This window comes from Gekko japonicus, unplaced genomic scaffold, assembly GCF_001447785.1.
Source record: "Gekko japonicus isolate JY-2015 unplaced genomic scaffold, Gekko_japonicus_V1.1 scaffold1568, whole genome shotgun sequence".
NCBI lineage: Eukaryota > Metazoa > Chordata > Lepidosauria > Squamata > Gekkonidae > Gekko > Gekko japonicus.
In genome coordinates this window covers 682,199-691,457 of record NW_015165290.1, presented here as the reverse complement: position 1 = coordinate 691,457, position 9,259 = coordinate 682,199, and the positions used below count along the sequence as shown (strand labels likewise).

At 45.2% G+C, this 9,259-nt stretch overlaps 1 protein-coding gene across 1 annotated transcript in view; it reads left to right on the top strand.

Annotated features, from left to right (window-relative positions):
• The first annotated feature begins 3,128 nt into the window (after positions 1 to 3,128).
• Positions 3,129 to 9,259, top strand: part of LZTS2 (leucine zipper, putative tumor suppressor 2) — a 78,137-nt gene continuing 72,006 nt past the window's right edge. Inside the window, exon 1 of the mRNA XM_015410348.1 lies at positions 3,129 to 3,224. The gene's annotated coding sequence lies outside the window, so the exon portion shown is untranslated. The remainder of the gene's footprint in view (positions 3,225 to 9,259) is intronic.

The window sequence follows — 9,259 nt, the reverse complement described above, 5'->3', positions numbered from 1 at the left end:
CAAGGCAGACGATGATATCGCCCACTGCGGTTCTTAAACGTCGGATGAAGGCTACTGCTCCTGACCCTAAAGCTGCCCTTCCTCTCCCCTCGCCCGGTTGGATCCTCTGAGGCCGGACCCTGTCCGTCTGTCGAGACTCCCCCGAGCCTGGCCCCTTTCCGAGGTCCGTTCGCCCGCGAGATTGGCCGGCCGGAGGGCTGGCTGCCTGGAGGGGGGGGGGGCTTTAGGGGTGGCTGGCCGGAACCTGACTCTGGGGCTGGAATGGAGAGCGCGGTCTGCAGTCAAGCGGGGTCCGGGTGATAGGAGCCGGCGACTGGAGGCAGCAGGACGTCCTGTTAGCGTGCTAGTCTCGGAGAGGGTGAGGGAGGGAGGGGCCAGCTGGCTGGCTGGCTGGCTGGCTGCCGGCGGGAGGGGGGAAATAGGGGGGGGGTGAGTAGAGAAAGAGGCTTTAAGGGACTGAGTTCAGCCAGGGGTTACGGGGCAAGTATGGGGTATGTGGGGGGACTAAAACAAGCGCTCGAAAGAGGTAGAGGTGTTTGTACGTCGCCAGTGAGTGAGTGAGTGAAGGGGGGTATTTGTGTGGAATAGAGAGATGGGAGGTACAGTTAGGAGGTGGGTGGGTGGGAATCTAGGGCAGTAGAGACTTCGGGACATAATGCAGAAGGAAACGGCTGCGAGGCAATGGGAGGGGTATAAAGGAAACGGGGTGGTGGGTCCTCGGTAGGGTTGCCAATCTCCACGTGGGGACTCTCTCCACGTGGGGACTGGAGTCCTGGTCCTTGGAGGGTTGTGGAGGCGGATGGATGGGGTCCACCAGAGTAAGGGGCTGGCTGGGAACCCAAGTGATGCTGGGTTTCTAGGGCCGTTGTGCTGAGCCATACGGTGGGGCAGCAACTGAAAAAGCAGGATTAAACAGCAGAGCTCACTTCATCAGATGCATAGAGTGTCTGTTAGGTGCCTAGAATGACTCTGGCAGGTTGGAAAGGGCAGCTGTGGAGAGAGACTGGGATGTTGGGGGTTCTGGGGGAGCTGAGAAGGAAGAACAGATTGCTGGGGGGGGGGGTCCATCAGGGGTCCCAGCCCATAGTGAGAACAAGGGTCTAACTGTGGTGGTGGGTCACAACATGAAAGGAACAAAGCTGAGTCCAGTGACTCCTTTAGGACCAACAGAGTTTAATTCTGGGTATAAGTTTTCATCTGATGAAGTGCACATGCACACAAAAGCTTATCCCCAGAATTAAACTTTGTTGGTCTTAAAGGTGCCACTGGGACCCAAACTTTGTTCTGTTACTTCAGACCAACACGACTACCCACCTGAATCTACTAGCGTGAAAGGAGTATCTTTTTTAATAGCACAGTTTCTGGTGGTGGTAACCTCTTTCCTGCTTTTCGACTCCAGCCCAAACTTCCTCTGAAGCTTCTTTCCAGTACATGCAGTGCCTGGCATGCCCTGGCAACCTTCCTTTCCCCCTTCAGAACATTTTCTTTCCATTTGATAACCACATGGGAATAACTGGCTCCATTGCAATCAGATATATTAAAAAAACCTTGGCTAGAAGTATTAATAGATTTCACTCCTTCTCTGTCCCTCTCCCTCCTCTCTTTCTCTCACACACATTGCATAGTTGCCCTTGTGTTTCCAGCTTTGACAGAACAAAACAGGAGTGGAGACTTTGATGCGTGGGGTGCCAAGTGCCACAGGCGTGTAAGGCTGTATATCCCTGGGCAAGTTGCCCCATACTTCTGGGTATTTGCTTTTCCAGCCAGTGCACAAGGCAATTAGGCAGCAGCAGGTTGGTTTACAGTAGAAGGTTTAGAGAGGAATCCTCAGAATCCTACGCAGCTCTATTCAGTGGGGTTTACGACCAGGAAAATATTCTTAGGATTGCAGTGGTAAACTCTAGTTTCCTGCTTAAATTGTTTAGAGAGTGGTTGGATAATTTATTCTGAGTTATGTTGTGGGCTGTGCAGTGTGGGCTGTTATTGAATTCAGTCAGCATCACTCTGCTTACTGAGTCTATGGGACTTTGAGTCTCAGCTTTCCCACCACTAAAATGGAACTAGAATTCCCCCAGTTCATCATTAATTCAAAGGGATTCGTAGGCCATTAGGCATGTCTCTTAAATAATAGGAAGAAACACTTAGGCAAGTTCCTTGTCAGTGGAAAACATATTTGGGAGTAGTTTTATTTCCACTTTTCCTTTGGAAGAACTTTGCTCTTCTCAGTCGGGAACTGGTGGTAAGGTTTAAAAAAACTTACAAGCAACATTCTTGTTTTTGTGATATTTCTTCAGAAGTGGTAGAAGGATAAAAGTGTCCCTCTAATTTCCCTTTTCTGCTTCCAAAGCTCGTGAGAAAGACATTAGGTAAGAGAGCCCCTTCTATGGGACCAGCATCTGTGTGCAAATATTGGCAAGGTTGTTGAGTGTCACAACACTGTTCTTCAGGGCTTGTGGTTGGGGTTGTGCTGCAGCCAGGGGCAGATTCCAAGCTGACAGCAGCTGCTCAGGGGGCACTTCATTGAGTGCTATGAAGGGAGTCTTTGCTTTGTGCTTAGAGCATGAAAGGGTCTGTAACATGACGCTTGGGATTCTAAGGCTGGAGATGTGTGTGTGTGTGTGGGGGGGAGAAAGAATAGTTGGGGCTTGTAAGCTGCATGTGATTTGCTTATTGTGCCAGCTGGAAAGAGAAAAAACTCCCGGGCCTTCCTCTGGCACTAATCCATGAGTTTTTGTGAACTCCTGTGCCAGGCAGAAGAAAGAAGTGAGGCTGTCTTGCAAATTGCTGCCTTCTAGGCCTTATCCTAACTTTGCAAGTTTATGTGCATTGACTTACCATTGCTCTGGATTCTGTCACAGCTTGTGAGGACTATGAGGAATGAATTGCATGAGAACAGGGAAACGTGATGTGCACCGCACATGTGGGAACATGCACACACGAACCCAGTTGTTAGCAGGAAAGAAATGTGAAGCGACGGGCGTCCCTCCCCTTCTATTCTCTGATTAGCTGGGAAGAATGTTTGGCTGTGACGTTGGCCACTTTTTGGGGGGTGGAATGATGGTGAGGAGAAGAGGCAGCAGGAGTCAACTTGAAATCGCAAGTGGTATACTCTTGTGTGATGTGTGAGCCAGCAGCCTCTGACTTTTTCGTGCATGGACAAGCTTATCCAGTAGTTTGTCCTTTGGTTCGGAAGTCTGCTTGTTGTTGACGGCGTATATTTTTGGGTAGGTCTCTCTCTGTCTTCCTGCTTGCTGAAGTATGGGATAAAGGGGCGGGGGAGGGGGGGGAGGGTTTGCATAGCTCAGCTTTCTCTGGCACAGTTTGAAACACATTGTTGCCTAGAGGGAAGAATGTTCCTGCCCTGATCTTAGCTCGATAAATTTTCAGGAGAAAAGACAATCCCATTCAGCTGCTGTTAAATTAATTGCGTGTGCTTGTAACTTGGGTGCTAGTTGGGCTGTTTGGGTGGGAGACTCCATTGTGAAACAGCACAATATTACTGTGAAGTGGGAGGACTCCATCAAGAAATTGCTGGAGATGAACAGAAAACAGTAAGAACTGTCTCTTTGGATCTGAATTTGCATGTGGAGAGGAAAGCTAAAGAGTCTTGCTGATTTCTGTTTTTGACTCTGGCAACATTTTCAGCATACACCCTAGATTATTATTGTTGTCGTCGTTGCCATCAGCCACATGGAACTGCGCAGAATATAAACATTCAGTTTCCTGCCCCAAGGGGCTCACAATCTAAAATCTAGACAGAGAATTCAGTACAGCATGCCAGGCAGATTTTGACAGTTATAGTAATTTGTCCTGTGGCCCAATTGAGACCTGGGCTTTTCATGTGAGATAAATGGCGAAAGTTGCACTGCTGTTCACACGCCCAAAGTGCACATTCTCACAATGGTTATGCTATATCAGGAGGAAGTTAATGAGAGGCAAGGTGATCCTAGCCTGTGTTCAAGACTTCAGGCAGATACGGTAGACAATAAGGGAGCCCTCCCAGACACGTGAGCACAGTTTACAGGGTTATTGTCATTAGGACTGGCAACACAGGAAGTGTTGAACATTGAACTGATCTACCAGGTGCATTGCTTTTGATTGGATCAATTTCAGATAGCTTTCTGTTCACATACAATGCAAACTGGATTGATTTACAGTACAGTCTTAAGCAGAGTTACAGTGGACTTAAATGGATTTAGAAGGGTATAAATCTGCTCAGGACTGCTCTACAAGCCTTTTCATCATTCTGGTAGATAAAGAATCACTTTATGATTTGACTTAAAACATAGCAAATTTGGTTGGTAGCAAAGCACAGGTCTTCAAAGAAATGTATTGTGGTCGGATAGCTCCCCTTTGCTTTTCCTTCCTCCTTTGTACTGGTTATATTTATGTTTTTCTGAGGAGCTGATGGTTGGAGTGGGTGAACTGAGGGATGATCAGTGTTCAGGATAATTTGTGGAGAATTTATGTAAAACAGTTTTATTTCAGAGAGCATTTGGTAGACGATAAATAGTTCTGGCAGATCTGGCTGTGTTTTTAAATAGTGTGTGTTTTATCTTGCATGTTGTTTCTATCTTGTTGATGAACTGTTATGCTGTTTGTGTATGTTTGCAACTTGTTGTTGCTTTGTTAGCCACCTGGAGTCTAAGACAGTAAGGCAAGATATAAACATTTTAAATAAATGAACAGAAATGTTTTACAGTGCCATTCTAAACAGAGTTACATCCCTCTAAATACATTGAGATCAGTGGGATTAGGAGGGTGTAACCCTGTTTAGGACAGCACTGTTTGTCCACCTGGTTAACGTGGCAATATTTTTGTGAAGCTGGTATCCTTCTGGTAAGGAGCAGGAAATACTATGGATAGCTGCATGAAGAATGCTATGAAAGAGTATTTTGTGGAGGCCACAGTGTCCAAAGGACACATCAGACCAGATGTCCTTCCCATCAAGGGCTCACAGTTCCTGTTCAAGGCAGAGGGAGGAATGATGATAAATGCAGAGGGATGAAATTTGATCTATCCACCTCACTTATAGATACCAATAGCCATGTTGCTGTCTTTACATTTTGTTCTTCTCTGGAGTAGTCATAGTTTTACATTTGTGAGTTTTATGTTGTGCTCTGGTCACATGTCACAAGCACAGCAGCTCTGATAACTTCTCAGATGGGAGGCTGACAAAGAGGCTCCAGTGTCTCAGGAAGTGGCCCTTGCTCAGCTTTTTCTGATTTTTCACATTCATCAGGTGGTGTTGGTTTTAGGCCCTTTCAGGCATCCATCCAGCTACTTGGGAACTGTTTCTCTGTAGTGCTGTTCCTCCTGGTTGTTGTGCATGTGTGAATATCACAGCTTAGGTGAGCACGGCTAGTGTTGCCTGTCTCATTGGCATCTTCTGTTGCCGTTGTGGAGAGACTTTCATGATTGGCTGCATGGGACTGCGTCAATTGATGTCATCAAGTGGCTGAAAGATTGCTACTGTTATTTTCCCCTGCTGTTCAAGACCAAACAATTAATTTATAATGCTAGAGGAGCCAGGACTCAGATTTGTGTGAAAAATTACATCCTCTTTCCTGAAAACCTTTTCTGTGAAACCATACTTCTGGGAACTGGTACGGCTACTCAGTAGTAATGGGAAGTTACATGCTCAAAAGCATTTTGTTCATTGTTATTTCTTCATACATGCAAGATTTGAGTGCTGACACGGAAATGAATTTTAGGGCTTTTCTTTATTCATCTTGTGGGTATCATAGTAATAGGGATGCTAAAAGTGTTTTGCTTCTTTTGTTTTACCTTTCTGTTTCTAAAATGCAAAGTTAACAGAGTTTAGTGAATGAGACCCCCTTCCTTCCTTATTGGATTGTAGCTCTATGTAATTCTGAACAAAGCCTGTGTAAGAGTTCTTGGCCCTATCCTGTAATTGTACTGTTTTGCTGGAGAATCACAAGCCAGGACTGGTTGTCCCACTAGGACTGGAAGACAACTGAAGACTGAATGGGAGATACTGGGTCGTGTTATCATCTTAGCAAATGAGAAGTGTGATTCCACTGTGTCATGCAGTAAAATCCTGTGCTTATTTACTAGGACATTGCAAGTCTTATTGGTTTCAGTGGGTAGGTTTGCAGCCCCACTGAATGTGTCTGGGTATATTTCTGAGTAAACATGCACAGGATTGGACAACAGGGGTGGATCTACACCAGTAATAAATTTAATTTCACTAATCTTTGAGCACATGCTTTGACCTCCTGGAATGTGATGTTTTCTTAAGGAAGGCTAAATTTGTCTAGTTTCATCTAGAAATACCTGATTCTGTCTGCCGGGATAAAAAACAAACACAAAGGATAGGGATAGAGCTGAGGATGCTGAAATAGAGTTATGAAGTATCTGGACTCTGGGATTGTAAAGTACATACCTGAAAAACATTTATATCTCTAGATAAATGGATACACAGCTGAAATGACAATTGTGGGAAAGGTTGTCCCTTGCTAATCAGGTATATTCACATGAAACAGCTCAGAAGCAGCATATTAAGGAGTGATGGATTGTGGAATTTGATGTGGGATGTACTTGCTCCTTGCACAATTTTCAGTAGCTGATCCTGCAAAAATGATTGCTTTGGAGGTGTTGTTTTAAATAGAAGGAGTGTAGGGCAGGAACTAGAAAGGATTACTGAAGAAATGGGCCTGAATAGCAGTGCTTCCAGGTGTGTGTGTGTGTAGGGGTGTTTACTGAAAGAGGAGAAATTTTAAATTTGTTTGAGAAGACAGCTGGATCCTAGCCTGAGGAGGTCAGGAAGGCTCCCATGCTTCTGTCATTCCACAAACTATGTAAAATAGAATTGTTCAGGAGGGCTTTTCTGTAAAGGTAATACGGTAAAGGTTTTCCTTGCTCGAAAGCCAGTCAAATCTGACTCTAGAGGGCAAAGCTCATCTCCATTTCCAAGCCGAAGAGCCAGCACAGTCCGAAGACTTCTCTGTGGCTGGCATGACTAAACGCCAGGGGCCGCAGTGGCTCAGAGGTTAAGACGCTGAACTGCAGACCTGAAGGTTGGTAGTTCGGCAGTTCGAGACCCGAGTGCTGCATGACGGAGTGAGCTCCCGTCTCTGGTCCCAGCTCCTGCCAACCTAGCAGTTCAAAAGCAAGGAATTACAAGTAGATAAATAGGTACCGCTTTGGTGGGAAGGTGTGTTCCGTGTGCCTTGGCATTTAATAGGGCTATACTATAACTGAAGGGCTGCGATGGCTCAAGTGGTTAAGACGCTGAACTGCAGACCTGAAGGTTGGTAGTTCGGCAGTTCGAGACCCGAGTGCTGCATGACGGAGTGAGCTCCCGTCTCTGGTCCCAGCTCCTGCCAACCTAGCAGTTCGAAAGCAAGAAACTGCAAGTAGATAAATAGGTACCACTTCAGTGGGAAGGTAACAGCGTTCTGTGCGCCTCAGCGTTTAGTCATGCCAGCCACATGACCACGGAAATGTCTTTGAACAGCGCTGGCTCTTCGGCTTGGAAATGGAGATGAGCACCGCATCCCTAGAGTCGGATTCGACTGGCTTTCGAGCAAGGGAAACCTTTACCTTACTATAACTGAATGGTTCAGAAAGGCACTTATAAATGGAAAAGGACTGTAGACTATATCGCTGTGATAGGAAGTATTATTTGTTTGCTGTATGTATTATCCTACTGTCACTGCATTATTTTCTGCTGATGTAAAGCCCTTGTTATGCATTGGATCTGTATTCCATATCATGTCTAATAGGTTGTGCTTGTTTCACGTTTCTGTAATCCTAGTCCTGCTGCATTGTTTATTAGATGTCTCATCCTATTGATCACATCAATCACATGTGTAATTTCCACCCAATTCAAGCTGTCAGGACTGTGAACAGTTGCAAAGCAATTGAAAATTAGCTTAAAATACATATATACAAAACAGCTGTTAAAATATAAACAAGAAGGAGTTCCATAAAGGGACACCAAACCAAACTGAAAAGTCTTCACCTGATGGTGGAAGATTATGATAGGTGGGCAGACTAATCTCCTTCGGGATGGAATTCCACTTTTAGTGCCATGGCCCTTTCTTGGATTGCTACTGTCTTGCTTCAGATGGCAGGGGCACCTGAAGCAGCGTTCCTGAAAATGACCATAGAGCTTGGGAAATTTCATATGGGAGTAGGCAGTCTTTGAAGTCCTTGTGGCCCCAAGCCATATGGGCACCTTGAGCTGTGCCCAGAAGCAAACTGGGAGCCAGTGTTGATGGAACAAGCCTAGAATGATATGGTCCCTGTGACCCACTCCAGTCAGCATCCTCACTGCAGCATTCTTTATCAATTACAGTTTCTGGAAACTCTTCAAGGGCAGCCTCATGTAGAATACATTGTAGTAACAGAACAAAGTTTGAGTCCAGAAGCACCTTAAAGAACAACAAAAACTTCCAGAGTATAAGCTTTTTTTTTAGTCAGTGCTCACTTCTTGAGATAACAGTACCTCACAAAGTGAGCTTTGACTTACAAAAACTCATGCCCTGAAAATTTGGTAGGTCTTTAAGGTGCTACTGGACTCAAATGTTGTTCTGCCACTTCAGACTAACATGGCTATTCATCTGAAACACAGCAATAATCTGATCTAGATGTTACCAGAATATGCACCACAAGATCTTTTTCACCAGGAAACATCACAACTGAACTGACTCACCAGCCACTGCTGATGGTAGGCCCACCTGGCTGACACTGCCACCTACATATCCAACAGGATGTCCAGGTCTAGCACCACCCAATGTTGTGAACCTGCTCTTTTAGGGGGGAAATGCAACTCCATCCAGAACAGGAGATACCTCCATCCCTGGGTTAGTCCTTCTACCCACCAGTAGCACTTCAGCTTATGAGGAATTATGGGGAATGGGTTTTTACTTTTCCTTGAAATATAGTTAAAGATCCTGTTTACTGTATTAGCATCTCTGTAGTTCATCAAAATCACATCTGAAACAGCCTTTGAGATGAATAGTCTATAAGAGAACTATTTCAGTTTTTCTTGCCTTAGGATTAATGGGTGCCTCCTGTTTACATCATCCTCCCTTCCTCACATACAAAGACACCATGAGCAGAAGAAAGCTTACTACTAGTACTAACAAATATTTGGGAATGAAGTGAATGAATGAAGTCTCAATGAACTCGCTGGAACTTAATTCCCAGTGTACATGCATAGTAAAATAGAATGGATGGATTCAGAGGCCTTTAACAAAGGAAGGTTTATTGGTGAAGGACATTCTGTATA